The sequence below is a fragment of the Lithobates pipiens genome, unplaced genomic scaffold (genome assembly GCF_037356315.1).
Source record: "Lithobates pipiens isolate NorthernLeopardFrog02 unplaced genomic scaffold, aLitPip1_a1.2 Scaffold_27, whole genome shotgun sequence".
Taxonomy (NCBI): domain Eukaryota; kingdom Metazoa; phylum Chordata; class Amphibia; order Anura; family Ranidae; genus Lithobates; species Lithobates pipiens.
Genome location: NW_027507788.1, coordinates 37,155,428 through 37,170,559, shown reverse-complemented (window position 1 = coordinate 37,170,559; position 15,132 = coordinate 37,155,428). Strand labels below are relative to the sequence as shown.

The 15,132-nt window shown below is 42.6% G+C and overlaps 2 protein-coding genes across 10 annotated transcripts in view; both read right to left on the bottom strand.

Annotated features, from left to right (window-relative positions):
• Positions 1–15,132, bottom strand: part of LOC143933776 (matrix-remodeling-associated protein 5-like) — a 337,821-nt gene that overhangs the window by 201,195 nt on the left and 121,494 nt on the right. The window lies entirely within an intron of this gene.
• LOC143933779 (cell adhesion molecule CEACAM1-like) overlaps positions 4,609–15,132 on the bottom strand; it is a 538,186-nt gene continuing 527,662 nt past the window's right edge. The window contains exon 10 of the mRNA XM_077456801.1: positions 4,609–6,220. The gene's annotated coding sequence lies outside the window, so the exon portion shown is untranslated. The remainder of the gene's footprint in view (positions 6,221–15,132) is intronic.

Here is a 15,132-nt window from a genome sequence, read left to right as displayed (position 1 = left end):
CAGAATTTTGATCCATATATGGCAAGCTTTACTCAATCCTTTATGTGAAAAGTTTGCTCTGGCACAAAGGAATGATGATACCCTTTTATAGGGCTCTACCCTGTTTTGTAAAAGAGACTCTTGAATTTTTATTAGAGGCGAGGTTCTCTCTCTGCTTTGCCACCAATTAAGAGAGAAATTAAAGAAATAGTTTCATGCTGCTTTTACTAGAAAATCTTGTGACTCCTCTCTGCTGCTCAAGCACTACAATCCTCTACCATTTACATTGTGGGTAAATTCAGCAAATAGATATGAGACCAGACAGAAATAGAGAAATTTACATTTTTTGAATTTGGTGCCTCCGTTTTCCAGCTCTAGCCCCAGGGATTGAGTCTTAAAGTGGTTGTAAACTCCACTTTTTTCTACAGGTAAGCCTAAAATAAGGCTTACCTGTAGCTACCCTGAATACCCTGCACGGTTTAGGAAATATCCCCTGTATCCGCACGTGCCGATGTAATTGGCACATGCGCACTGAAGCAATGACATGTACATGCCATTTGCTTCAGTGAGTGTGCTGTCACTAGTGGCTCCTGCGCACATGTGCGGGAGTGAAGTAATCGCGGCTCAGGCCAATCACAGCGCCGGAGCCGCGATACCTTGAAGTAACTCCAGGGAGAAATGTTGCCGACCATTGCCGTGCACGGGCACTGCAGCGGCAGCTTCGATCTCTAAGGTGAGTATTACATAATGAGCGAGTATGCTATGCCTTTGTCTTGCAGGTCTTTTTTTTTTTCATGTGGGTTTACAACCATTTTAAAGTAGGGCTGTTACTGATTAAAATTTTCGTGTTCGAATAATCGTTTTGTTTTTTTAAATCGATTAATCGACTCATTTCGATTAATTATAATGCACATACAGATGCAACTACTTTTAGCTGGTCTCCTTGCAGTGCAACTCTGCATTAGTCAGTGGTAAATGTGGTATACACTATATACAATCACCCGACACTAGTTAGTTTCCACAATCCATGACTTAACCTCACAGTTCACACAAATACGTTTTAAATTCAAACTGTAGCACTGACGTAAGTAATTTTTTTTTCCACAGTAGCGTGACACTCCCTCCACCTCCGGTCTAACTAATCACACTCACCTTATGGCATGGACCCCTGTGCAAACAGGTGGCCATGTAAGCGGGTATCAAAAGGGTTAACATGGACCATAAACTTCTCTCAAGTCTCCTTAGATCTCAGCAAGGACGTCAGGTCATGGGTAGAAAGAAAAGATCTAAGTGCTCACCGCTTAAGTATAAGATTACATTTTTGTGTTCAAACACAAACTACTCGCATAAAGATGTTAAAAACACAGCATGTAAAGCCGACAATCGTGTTAGTTCTGTAGGGCAGCAGTGGGTGACGTCATGCATAGCTCCTCCCGGACGTGTTACGTTCAATCAGAAGTTCAACATCACCGAACTCCTCCCTCCTTCCCTTTATTGGCAGACAGAGGCACTTGGGGAAGGGGGGAGGAGTCCAGTGATGTTGATGTCTGTGACGTCAGCGGATCTCTGACAGAACTCCCTGAAGACCCGGAAGCCAGTGGAGAGGTGAGTACCGATCAAAAGAATTTTGATCGATTAAAAAAATTAATGGATTAATTGAGCAATTCATCTTTAATTTCCACAGCCCTATTTTAAAGTGTTTGTTACCCTAACATTTCATATTTCTGTGTGTATATGGTGTACCATATACTTGTTTTAAAAGATATCCTGTTCTTTGTATTCTTCCTTTGTGGGAAATACTTTGTGATCCTGCCAGTCTCTCTGCTTTCCTATTAAAAACTGACCACGGTGGACATAAATGCAGACCCTTCCCAATGTGGTCAGTTTTCTGGCTGTGCTGAGAACACAGCTTTCCTGTCTTCCAATACTGGCACAAGTCTACACAGCTCTTCACTGGGAAGATCCCTGACACCCCCACCCCCACTTCTGCAGCTGAGAACAGAGGCTATATGATCACTTATAGAAAAATAAAACAAATATGTTAGCCTTGCATTTCCATTTTAAACTATTTGGTTGTTTTACAAGGTAAAGTGTTCACATATACTTTAATTATGGTAAAAACAGCCCCTGAAACATGCTATTATATTATCAACCAACCACATATGGGTATGCTCGGGACTTTGGCAGGGATCAAAGTCTGTACACATCTATGGCGCATGGACTGATATGCATGGTCCTATGTACTTTGTAAAGCCTGTGTGATACTCATTTGCTATAGGAACAGAAAATGGCATGGCCAGTGCAGATAAGAGGTACACCTCCTTTCACTCCAACCTGCTGCCCCATCATTGCACCACCCACCTGTTTCCCCATCCTCTTACCTATAAGAATGAGACCACACTTTCTTTTGGGGTATAACCGGCGACAGCAGCCTTTTATTTACAAAATATAAAAACTATCAACTTTAACCATAAATAATAAACTCAAAAATATCAGTTTTTACCCGGTGGTCTTGTACGGCACTTCCCCAAATAAATGTTCCACCTTTACACTGCGGGCATGCTACCGTACTAGGCCTCCGGCTGTGATAACTTCAGCCGGAGACAACTCACTACCCGCAGTGTCCACCTTGCCATCCTCAGCTAACTTATGTTAGCTGTAACCAAGGGAGCCCATGTCACTAATGAGTCCCCCACACTTCCATCTCCTGGGTCAGTTACCACCATACAAGAGCACCACCTCCTCACTGAAAGCTGCCATGACGAATCCTCAAGCACGCCTAAAAGGAAAGAAAAAAATAGTACAAGACAAAGCACAAACTACACTCAGGGAGGGTGGGCGGGAAATTTCCTCTCCTTCTCTCCTCACTGAATGTTGTCCGGGAACTCCTCCGCTTCCCTAACTATGTTCACAACTCCTCCCCTCCTGTTCTTTTCCTAGCCACCCCCCTTTCTACTCCACAACTCACTTTACTAGATTAACCCCTGCTGTACCCTTCTCCCACTGTCATGCTTGCCCTTTTGCTACGCTTCACTACACTCCTCTCGCTCCCCGGGCCTCTCTATAAATGCATAAATGTATATGTGCTAATATGTATCTGTTCATTACCCTCTAATATTTCTGTTTTTATTTATTTTTTTATTTTTTTTATCAGCAATTGGCAGTGATGCCTGGCCAAAATGAACTCATTTTCTGCGTTTAAATTGTTTTAATTTTGGGGTGCTGGAGCTTCCTACAAAAAGTTACCTGTTTCATTTCTTGAAGAAAAATCCTTTACAGAAAATTATGTTGGGTTATCATCTCAAATCTTAACATCACCCACACAGCACAGAAGTGGTTTGGATCGTTAAGCTCTTCTCAAACTATACTTCCACAAGGCACTTTATCAATGCTCCATTGTCTGATACTGATCCAAACAGAATGGTGGCTTAATGAGGAACTCCCTCCTAAATAAATACATTTCAGTTCCACAATCTAGCTGCAGCTTGTATTGTGTTTGTTTTAGTTCAGGTGCTTATCTAATAGTTTTTTTAAACTATCGATGCTCCCCGCAGAGACCACTGCCTGCAGAAGGGAGTTCCACATCCTTGCCGCTCTTAGGCCGCGTACACACGGGAATTTGTTTATTTAATTATATCTTGGCGTCAATGCGATTTTAGGTAATATTGCACTTAGCAACAGATACACATACACAATTTTTTGTCTTTTGTTTATTGTTTTTTGGTTTTTGGTTCTCTCCTCTCTCCTTTGTTTACTGGATCTATCTGTCAATCTCAGGAATTAATTTCCAGTAGGAAGATTGTTTTTTGTTTTTTTGGGGTATTTGAGTAGCTTGTAACTTGAAAAATCGCATATTAGCATCATCTTTTTTGCACATAGCCCTTTTTATTATATTTTTTAGGATGAACACATGATTTATTCGGGATTATACATTTTATATATACCGACCTTACTCTATAGGGTGTGGCTGATATATATTAGACCATCTTTGTGATTGTAATAGATTCTAGTAGGAATTGTTCGTGTTGCCATTTTTCTTGATCTTAATAGAAACTAGTAGGACCTTAAAGGATTTGAGGAATCCCGGTAGAAGGATTTTTCTTCATTCTATTTGTAATGAGATTTTATTTGTAGGTAGCGCCAATTACCCCGATTACCATATTGTTCTACACGGGCGGATTGTCTGTCCAACTTAGTCCGCTGAAACAATCCGCTCGTGTGTGGGCTTCAGCGGACTTTTTCAGCGGACAATCTGACGAACAAAGTCTTACGGAATTTCCGTAAGACAGTCCGTTCAAACTTGGTTTTGTCCGTCCAAACTTGGTTTCAGCGGACAGTCCGCTCGTGTGTAGGCAAGTTGGACGGACTAAGTATGGCGCATGCTCAGAAAGGATTTACACGGCCGAAGGTTGCATTGCAGTGTATAGGACGTCGTTTTTCTAGTCCCGTCGTACGTGCTGTACACGTCATCGCGCACGCTTTCAGCGGACTGTCTGCTCATCGTGTGTGGTCAAGTCCGTTCATGCAAATTTTGAACGGACTGTCTGTCGGATTGTCTGACGAACTTAGTTGGGCAGACAATCCGCCCGTGTGTACGCGGCCTTATAATAAATAAAGAAACCAACAGGATCAGTTTTCATATGCTTTAGTTATTGTTTAAAATGTATTAGTGGAAATCAAGACATAACAATAATAAATATGCAACCATTTGCAGTACATTGAAAAGAGGAAGCATCAATATATGTTGGGGTATATTTTCAGAATGTAACCCCTCTGATCTCCAAAGCATCTTTGCTACTTCAGAAAGACGTTGGGTAACCATTCACCATTCAGGGTCTAATCCTTGGCAATAGCAAAAAGGGAAGTGTACAGATGGGCACCACTCAATTTCAGATGCAAGAAATTAAGTTTATTTACTTTCACTCAACACTCCAGAGGGAGAGAAGGAGGGTACAGGACACCCACAGACTAGGCAGACTTCAGATAAGGGGTCACAAGTAGTGATGCTCCTCACATATACAGGACCTTCAAGCAAACCCAGCATTCTGTGAAAGCAGATCCTGACTGTAAGGCTCTAGAAGTCCAGGAGAGATCCAAGAAAGCTGAACTATTAATTAAACTCAGGCTTACTAAAGCTTAGCAAATACTACATTTAAATACAGGCTTCTGCTTAAGGCGGGGTGGCCACACCTTTAACAAGGGAGATAATGTCCTTCTAGTATGTGCAAAAAATGATCACATGCCTGAGAGCAGATATCTTGGCAAAATTTGGAGAGAAATTGAGAAAAAGTAAAAAAATAAACATGTTATACAATATGTGTGGCATTTCACACAAAAACAAGATATACATTTATATAGCACCAACAACTTAGGTAATGCTTTACATATTGTACCTTCACATCAATTGCTGCCCTCAAGGAGCTTAGCTCATCTAAGTCTGCAGAGTCCTTATCCCTGCCTACTCTTAGCCCTTGTACACACGGTCGGACATTGCGACAACAAAATCCGTCGGATTTTTTCCGACTGATTTTTTCCAAAACTGGTGTTTCATACACACGGTTGGACAAAGTTGTCGGAAAATCCGATCGTTCAGAACGTGATGACGTTTGTTCGTTCCAACGGGGCTACGTTCAGGCTAGTAGCCAATAGCTTTGGTCTCGTAATTTGATCTGAGCATGCGTGGCAACTTTGTTCCGGGCATTACATACTCCTGATTCCTCTGATGAAGTCTCTTGACTTCATCAGAAGAATACCTCATCATATTCTACAGAGCTTTACAGAGTCCACACTGAAATAAATATACATCCCGAAGGAGCTTAAAATCGAATGCTCCTACAAAAGTCATCAACCCATTTCAGGACCATCTCATCTCACGTAGAAGCCTAACAAACCATCAGCATGTTTTAATACAGTACCCAGCACTGCAAGGTAACAGCTAAACACACATTCTGCCTGCTCCATGGGTGAAAGAAATTATTATTTGGTCACTGACTTTTTTTTTTCAGTGGAATTAAAATTACCAATATCAAACTTGCTTGTGGCCTCATTCATTATCCAATACAGTATATCAGTGCTATTTATTTATGAAACAGTGAAAAGTGTGTGGCCAGGTCTGGTCTGCACTGATCATGTAGATATTTTTCAGGCTGGAAAAAGTCTGATGATGCATGGAGAATTTCACGGAGGAAAGGATGTCCTCATGCTGATTGGGGATCATATGCATTATGTGAGTATGTTACATCTGGAAAATGATGGAGGAAAAATTAAAGACAAATGATAAATGTAAACATTTACAAATATTGTATCAATATTAATGAATTGTGTTATAATATAGAAGAAACCAATGGGGGTTGTAACCCCTCCCTGCTTTATGGAACTACAAAAAATATGGCTTTAGATATTGTTTTAATCCTTTGTTGCCATCATACTAACAATTTGCCTATTTTCCCTGAGTAGTATGAACACGGAACCGGTCAGCTCTGAGAACCTCTGGGTTCAGAGCTGTCAAACTCTGGCTGAGGAAGAAGCTAATTAAGCACAGTCTTCAACTGTGAATAGGGGTGACATTGTGAGTCTAATAGACCCCTTACAGTGGCTTGAAAAAGTCTTCACCACCCTTGAAATGTTCAACATTTTGTCATGTTACAATCAAAAACGTATTGGTATTTTATGTGATAGACCAACACAAAGTGGCACATAATTGTGAAGTGAAAAGAAAATTATAAATGGTTTTTCAATTGTTTTACAAATAAATATGTGAAAAGTGTAGCGTGCATTTTAGTGGCGTAACTAGAACCTTCAGGGCTCCGATGCAAAAAATCATGAAGGGCCCCCCTGAACCCCAGCCAGAGCCCTTCCCTCCGAGTCCGGCGGTGGAACTCCAGGGCGTGGTCACAGATATGACCTTTGTGAGCCCTGTAATTCCACCACTGGTATCAGTAGTTTTTTATTATTATTTGTTTTACATTTTTAGGTGCCCCATTGGGGGACTGTCCCTAGGCAGGATGGGGTCCCCGTCCCCAGAAGAGATAAGGTCCTTTTCTTCAGGGCAGATGAAGTTACTGCCCCCAGGTGAGAAGGGGTCCCTGTCCCCACGTGAGAAGGGGTCCCTGTCCCCAGGGGGAGATGGAGGGGGTATGTAATAATGTGTGGGGGATGGGGTCCTCTCACTCACCATGACCAAGCTGTAGGCTGCGCACTCATCCATGTTGGCCTGGGCTCCATCCAGTGTGCTGGACAGGCAATCAGCATATCTCCCAGAAAGACCTTTCATCATCTGTGTATGACGGGGGGAGGGGGCTGGTAGACAAGCCTAATTGTCCTCTGGGGGGCTCTCATAGGGCTGCACTGCATCTGTGTGCTTAAAGTTTGTTTACCTGGGAGAAGTATGCAGTGCAGTGTGGGCCGGACTCAGAGGGAGGGCGGGACTCTGGCTGGGGAGAACAGACATCGGACTGAGCGGCAATGCATGGAGCAGGAGAGGGGTACTCTGAGGAGCCAGCCGAAGGACACAGGTCATGCAGGGAATGCACAACTAAAGAGCAGCCAGTGCGATAGTCGAGCATGGAGCTCTGCTAGTCACCCTCCACCTCCAGCCACCCATGTGCATGGTGCACTGGTACCCCTAGCTGCCTATGCTGCTGCCGGCCATATGTAGAGGGGGCTGCATGGGCCTCCTGCATCACAGGGCCCAGTTGCGGTCGCGACTGCTGCACCCCCTTTAGTTACACCCCTGGTGCATTTGTATGGCACCCCCCTGAGTTAATACTTTGTAGAACCACCTTTCACTGCAATTACAGCTTCAAGTCTTTTTTGGGATGTCTCTACCAGCTTTGCACATCTAGACAGTTACATTTTTTGCCCATTCTTCTTTTGCAAAATAGCTCAAGCTCTGTCAGATTGGATGGAAAGTATCTGTGAACAGCAATTTTCAAGTCTTACCACAGATTCTTAATTGGATTTAGGTCTGAACTTTGACTGGACCATGCTAACACATGAATAAACTTTGTTCTAAACCATTTTATTGTAGATCTGGCTCTATGTTTAGGGTCGTTGTCCTGCTGGAAGGTGAACCTCTGCTCCAGTCTTAAGTCTTTTGCAGGCTAATGCCCCATACACACGGTTGGAACTTCCGACGGAATGCTCAGAAAAAATTTGGAGACGAAAGATATTGGCTACTGGCCTCTACATAGTCCCGTCGTACGTTTTGTATGTCACCTCATTCCGAATGATCGGATTTTCCAACAACTTTGTGCAACCGTGTGTATGCAAGACAAGTTTTGGGCAAAATCCGTCTAAAAAAATCTGACAGATTTTGTGGTCGGAATGTCCGACTGTGTGTATGGGGCATAACAGGTTTTCTTCTAAGATTGCCCTGTTTTTGGCTCCATCCATCTTCCCATCAACTCTGATCAGCTTCCCTGTCCCTGCTGAAGAAAAGCATCCCCACAACATGATGTTGCCACCACCATGTTTAACGGTGGGGAAGATTGGGTTCGTTTTCACCGCACACAGCATTTTCCTTTTAGGCCAAAAAGTTACATTTTGGTCTCATCTGACCATAGCACCTTCTTCCACACATTTGCTGTGTCCCCACATGGCTTCTCACAAACTGGACTTCTTGTGGCTTTCTTCCAACAATGGCTTTCTTCTTGCTACTCTTCCATAAAGGCCAGATTTATGGAGTGCATGACTAATAGTTTTCCTGTGGACAGATTCTCTCACCTGAGCTGTGGATCTCTGCAGCTCCTCCAGAGTTACCTCTTGGCTGCTTCTCTGATTAATGCTCTCCTTGCCCAGCATGTCAGTTTAGGTGGGCGGCCATGTCTTGGTAGGTTTGCAGTTGTGCCATACTCTTTCCAAATTTGATAATGGATTGAACAGTGCTCCGTGAGATGTAAAGCTTGGGATAATTTTTTTTTTTAACCTAACCCTGCCTTATTAAACTTCTCCACAACTTTATCCCTGACCTGTCTGGTGTGTTCATTGGGCTTCATGATTCTTTTCATTTACTAAGATACTCTAACAAACCTCTGAGGGCTTCACAGAACAGCTGTAATTATACTGAGATTAAATTATACACAGGTGGACTCTCTTTACTAATTAGGTGACTTCTGAAGGCAATTGGTTCCACTAGATTTTAGTTAGGAGTATCAGAGCAAAGGGGGCTGAATAGAAATGTGTTCCACACAATTCACATATTTATTTGTAAAAAAAAATTGAAAACCATGTATTATTTTCCCTCCACTTCACAATTATGTACAACTTTGTGTTGGTCTATAACATGTTACAACCAAAAATGTACAGTAAATGTATTTTATTGGGCTTTTATGACAAAATGTGGAAAATTTCAAGGGGTATGAATACTTTTTCAAGACACTTTGTGTCTCATTAAAGAGAACCTGTTACCTGCACTGTGTTTAAACACTAGAAATATGTATAGATCGGCATTACTGTGCAATTTTGTTGTGCCACATCCTATAAAAAACCTATAAGAAGAAAAACCCCTGATGGACTTTGGAGGCACGTACAACAGTGGAATATATAGAAACAATTTTATTTATTCAAAAGATTGATAAAAAAACATATCAAAAAAGTCGTTTATGAACATACATGCCAATGTACAGGGTACAGTTTAGTTGATGAACTTATCACCTATCCAGGTTACAATTAGCTTGTAACCCTACGCATTTCGGAGCTCTTGTTTTCTCCTTCATCGGGGGTAGACAAAAAACATAGAGCGTAATTCCAGTGAAGAATGCAAATGACAGGACATTAATGTACCCTGTACATTGGCATTTTTGTTCATAAACTACTTTTATGATATGTTTTTTATCAATCTTTTAAATAAATAAAATTGTTTCTATATATTCCACTGTTGTACGTGCCTCCAAAGTCCACAACCAGGGGTTTTTCTTCTTATGTGTTTAAACACTTGTCAGCCTCCTTGTGACAATAATTAACCACTTCCCACCCGGCCAATGCACATATACGGCCGGGTGGGAGCCGTCTACTTCTGATAGGACGTTCAGGAACGTCCATCAGAAGGAGCGGGATCGCGCGTGCCCGCGCAGCGGCGCGATCCCGATGCGCCCGTGTCACCCGGACACGGCGCATCTCAGATCGGCAGGAGGGCTCTGTGATTGGCCCTCCTGATCACATGACGGCCGTGTCCAATCACGACCGTCATGTGATGTAAACAAACAGCCGGTTGCTAGGCAATCGGCTCCTCCTCTCCTCACACAGAAGTCATCGCTGAGGAGAGGAGAGCAGAACGCTGCAGCCGGCTGATGATCAGTGAGTATGAGCTGTTTTTTACAGCTTTTTACTCACTGATCACCAGTCTAGTGTAATACACAACACACACCACACAGTATAAACACAGTCCCCACATATGTCCCCAAAACATACATGTCCCCAAATAATAAAAACACATGTCCCTAATAATAAAAACATGTCCCCCACATATGTCCCACTAAAATCACATGTTCCAATGATTATCTGCACACGTATATACGTGATCACCTGCACACATATGTACATGATCATTTGCGTACATATGTCCGCGATCACACAAACCAATTATTATACACTTAACGGAATTTTTTTTACCAAAAACATGTAGCAGAATACATTTTGGCTTAAATTTATGACAAAATTTGATTTTATTGGATTTCTTTTAAAATAGAAAAAAGAAAATATTGTGTTTTTTTCCAAATTTCCGCTTTTTTGCGCTTATATCGCAAAAAATTAAAAACTGAGTCGTGAATAAATACCACCAAAATAAAGTTCTATTTGTGCGAACAAAATGATAAAAATTTAATTTGGGTACAGTGTAGCATGACTGCGCAATTGTCACTGAAAGCGCTAGAGCGATGAAAGCTGAAAATTGGGCTGGGAAGGAAGGGGGCGAAAGTGCCCTGTATTGAAGTGGTTAAGTAAAAAAAAAATATGTAAAAAACATACACACATTTGAACACAAACTTATGTGTCAGTTACGTATGCATACTGTAGAGAGTTAGCTTGGAGAAGGGTTAGGAGGAGTTAATTGTATAGGGTAGGTACTTTCCCTTCAGGCCTGTTTATTAAGTAGCTGGTCAGAGATGCTTGTGTATGCCTGTTTTGCTGTCTGTGGTGAGGAGACCTGAATGCTGCATGGAAGCCTCCATACTCTGACTTGGTCCTGCTGGGTCAACCTGCCTGTAAATGTGACTTTGCAACACTGTGTATGCTGTGACTAGGATACTAAATGTTATTCCTTTAAGACTGTGTTGTTCTGATGAGAAGATTTACTTGCGTTGTTTGAGCTGTGCCTGAACACAAAGCCTGTAATTTTTTCTGTTTGATTAAATATAAATTATATTTTAAGTTCCTGATTGGTCTCCCAGAAGCTTGTTTACCCCTCTGATCCCAGCAATGCAAAATTGGAAATTGTACTACGCATATTAATTATCGTTATTAATTACACACAACAGAGTAATGCCCCGTACACACGATCGGACTTTCCGCCAACAGAACTGTGGATTTTTGTTCAAAGACCGTTCGCTCAAACATTTCTTGCATACACACGGTCACACAAATGTTGACCAACGTGGGAATGCGGTGACGTACAAGATGTACGACGAGCCGAGAAAAAGGAAGTTCAATAGCCAGTGCGGCTCTTTCTGATTGATTTAGAGCATGCGCAAACTTTTGTGCGATGGACTTGTGTACACACGATCATACTTTCTGACAACAGCGTTTTGTGGGGGGGGGGGGGGGGAATTTGAGAACCTGCTAAGAAACATTTGTTGGCGGAAAGTCCGGCAGCAAATGTTTGATGGAGCATACACACAGTCGGAATTTCCGACACCAAGCTCACATCCAACATTTCCCGTCAGAAATCTGACCGTGTGTACGCGGCATAAGAGTTATAATTCTAGGACCATCATGTATAATCTGAGCTGAACTAACTATAAAGGCTTTTAAAGCTTGGACAATTGTGGGTACCATAGTTTTTTGGTGTATTACGGGAGCATGCAGTTTTAAAAAAATTTACTATTTGTTATCTCTTTGATAGACAAAACCTTATCGTTTATATCCTATTATGAAATTATGGATTGTATTGTATGTTTGTTATACAATTTATTTGAGTGTATTTTATTACTGAACATAGATATGAGAAATAGTAACATAAATATTGTATGACATAAAAAATATTCCATCCACCACCATTTTGTTCTATGGGCTCTGCTGTCAGAAAATATAAAACATTTGGAGGCTTTAGTGGAAAATAAATGTGGGTGGATTGACCAAAAAGGCATCGCACCACATCCCATATATTTGAAAAAATATATTTAAAAAATGTTGAAACTTCAACATTTATTCTAACATCAATAAAAACACATCTAGATCCAATAAAAAAAAAAAAGGGGCGTATGCGCGAGGCTCGACATGGCAGACGTGCTTCCATAGAGCTCCGCATTCCCCACCGCATTACTGGATCTTTTATGCTGATCTGAACCGCATTCTAGCTGCAAACTGACCGGGATCGCCTCCTGATACTCCGAAGCACCTAGCGGTATGGTACTCACGGGACCTAAGGGCAAAAACAAGCCAAAACCCATCAAAGAAGCTCTGGCCCGGGCCTCCTCCAAAATGGCGGCGAAAGCCTTAGCAAAACAGCATGCGGAATCTCCAGCGGCCTCGGATAGCGGAGAAGAGGAAGACACAGACTCCAATCTCGGCGGCTCCCCACCTCTACCCTCCACAGGTATGTCACAAGCTGCATTCCTGAAACATATGGAATCCATGCTTCAGAAAGCTCTCAAGAACACTTCAGAGCAAATAACAGACAGGCTCTCACAGGAAATTCGTGAGATAGGCCAGCGCACCGCTGATTTAGAGACGAGGGTGGACGACATGGAGCTTACCCTCCAAGAACATTCTCAGGACTTCTCGGTGCTCAGGGAGGAGAATGCCACATTACTATCCCGTTTAGAGGATGCCGAAAACCGATCCCGCAGGTCCAATTTGCGCCTACGTGGCATCCCTGAATCAATTGACGATATACAATTCTTTACGACCGCTCTGTTTCAGGAGCTTTCACCCTCCATTCCCATCGAACGCCTCGAATTTGACAGAATTCACCGAGCCCTCACACGCCGCCAACCCGATGGTCCTCCTCGAGACATTATTATTAAGTTGCACTTCTTTCGTACGAAGGAACAACTGCTTAACGCCACTCGTCAGAAGGAGGAACTGACTTTCCAAACCCACAAATACCAGCTCTTCTCCGATCTGGCTCCTCTGACCATTTCTAAGCGCCGTGCTATGAAACCGCAGCTGCAAGTTTTACTGCAACACCAAATCAAATACAGTGGTGTGAAAAAGTGTTTGCCCCCTTCCTCATTTCCTGTTCCTTTGCATGTTTGTCACACTTAAGTGTTTCGGAACATCAAACCAATTTAAACAATAGTCAAGGACAACACAAGTAAACACAAAATGCAATTTGTAAATGAAGGTGTTTATTATTAAAGGTGAAAAAAAATCCAAACCATCATGGCCCTGTGTGAAAAAGTGATTGCCCCCTAAACCTAATAACTGGTTGGGCCACCCTTAGCAGCAACAACTGCAACCAAGCGTTTGCGATAACGTGCAATGAGGCTTTTACAGCGTCCTGGAGGAATTTTGGCCCACTCATCTTTGCAGAATTGTCCTAATTCAGTTACATTAGAGGGTTTTCGAGCATGAACGGCCTTTTTTAAGGTCATACCACAACATCTCAATAGGATTCAGGTCAGGACTTTGGCTAGGCCATTCCAAAGTCTTCATTTTGTTTTTCTTCAGCCATTCGGTGGTGGACTTGCTGGTGTGTTTAGGATCATTGTCCTGCTGCAGAACCCAAGTTCGTTTCAGCTTGAGTACACGAACAGATGGTCGGACATTCTCCTTCAGGATCTCTTGGTAGACAGCAGAATTCATAGTTCCTTTTATCACGGCAAGTCTTCCAGGTCCTGAAGCAGCAAAACAGCCCCAGACCATCACACTACCACCACCATATTTTACTGTTGGTATAATGTTCTTTTTATGAAATGCAGTGTTCCTTCTACGCCAGATATACTTGGGCACACACCTTCCAAAGAGTTCCACTTTTGTCTCATCGGTCCACAGAATGTTGTCCCAAAAGTCTTGGGGATCATCAAGATGTGTTGTGGAGAAATTGAGACGAGCTTTGATGTTCTTTTTGCTCAGCAGTGGTTTTCTCCTTGGAACTCTGCCATGCAGGCCATTTTTGCCCAGTCTTTTCCTGATGGTGGAGGCATGAACGCTGACCTTAACTGAGGCAAGTGAGGCCTGCAGTTCCTTGGACGTTGTTGTGGGGTCTTTTGTGACCTCTTGGATGAGTCGTCGCTGCGCTCTTGGGGTAATTTTGGGCGGCCGGCCACTCCTGGGAAGGTTCACCACTGTTCCATGTCTTCGCCATTTGTGGATAATGGCTCTCACTGTGGTTCGCTGGATTCCCAAAGCTTTGGAAATGGCTTTATAACCCTTTCCAGACTGATAGATCTAAATTACTTTCTTTCTCAATTGTTCCTGAATTTCTTTGGGTCTCGGCATGATGTGTAGCTTTTAAGGATCTTCTGGTGGACCTTACTGTGTCAAGCAGCTCCTATTTAAGTGATGCCTTGATTTTGAACAGGTGTGGTAATAATCAGGCCTGGGTGTGGCTAGAGAAATTGAACTCAGGTGTGGACAACCACAGTTATAGTATGTTTTAACAAGGGGGGCAATCACTTTTTCACACAGGGCCATGATGGTTTGTATTTTTTTTCACCTTTAATAATAAACACCTTCATTTACAAATTGCATTTTGTGTTTACTTGTGTTGTCCTTGACTATTGTTTAAATTGGTTTGATGTTCCGAAACACTTAAGTGTGACAAACATGCAAAGGAACAGGAAATGAGGAAGGGGGCAAACACTTTTTCACACCACTGTATACCTGGAGGTTTCCCTTTGCTCTGCAATTCACCCACTTGGGCCAGCAGCACGCCTGTTCTTCCCCTGAAGCCCTTCAACGCCTTTTGGAATCGCTTCGTTTGACCCCATCGGCTCAACCTTCGGAGACAGCTTTGCCTCGGACCCCCGCCCGGTCTATGGCTCATCCATATAC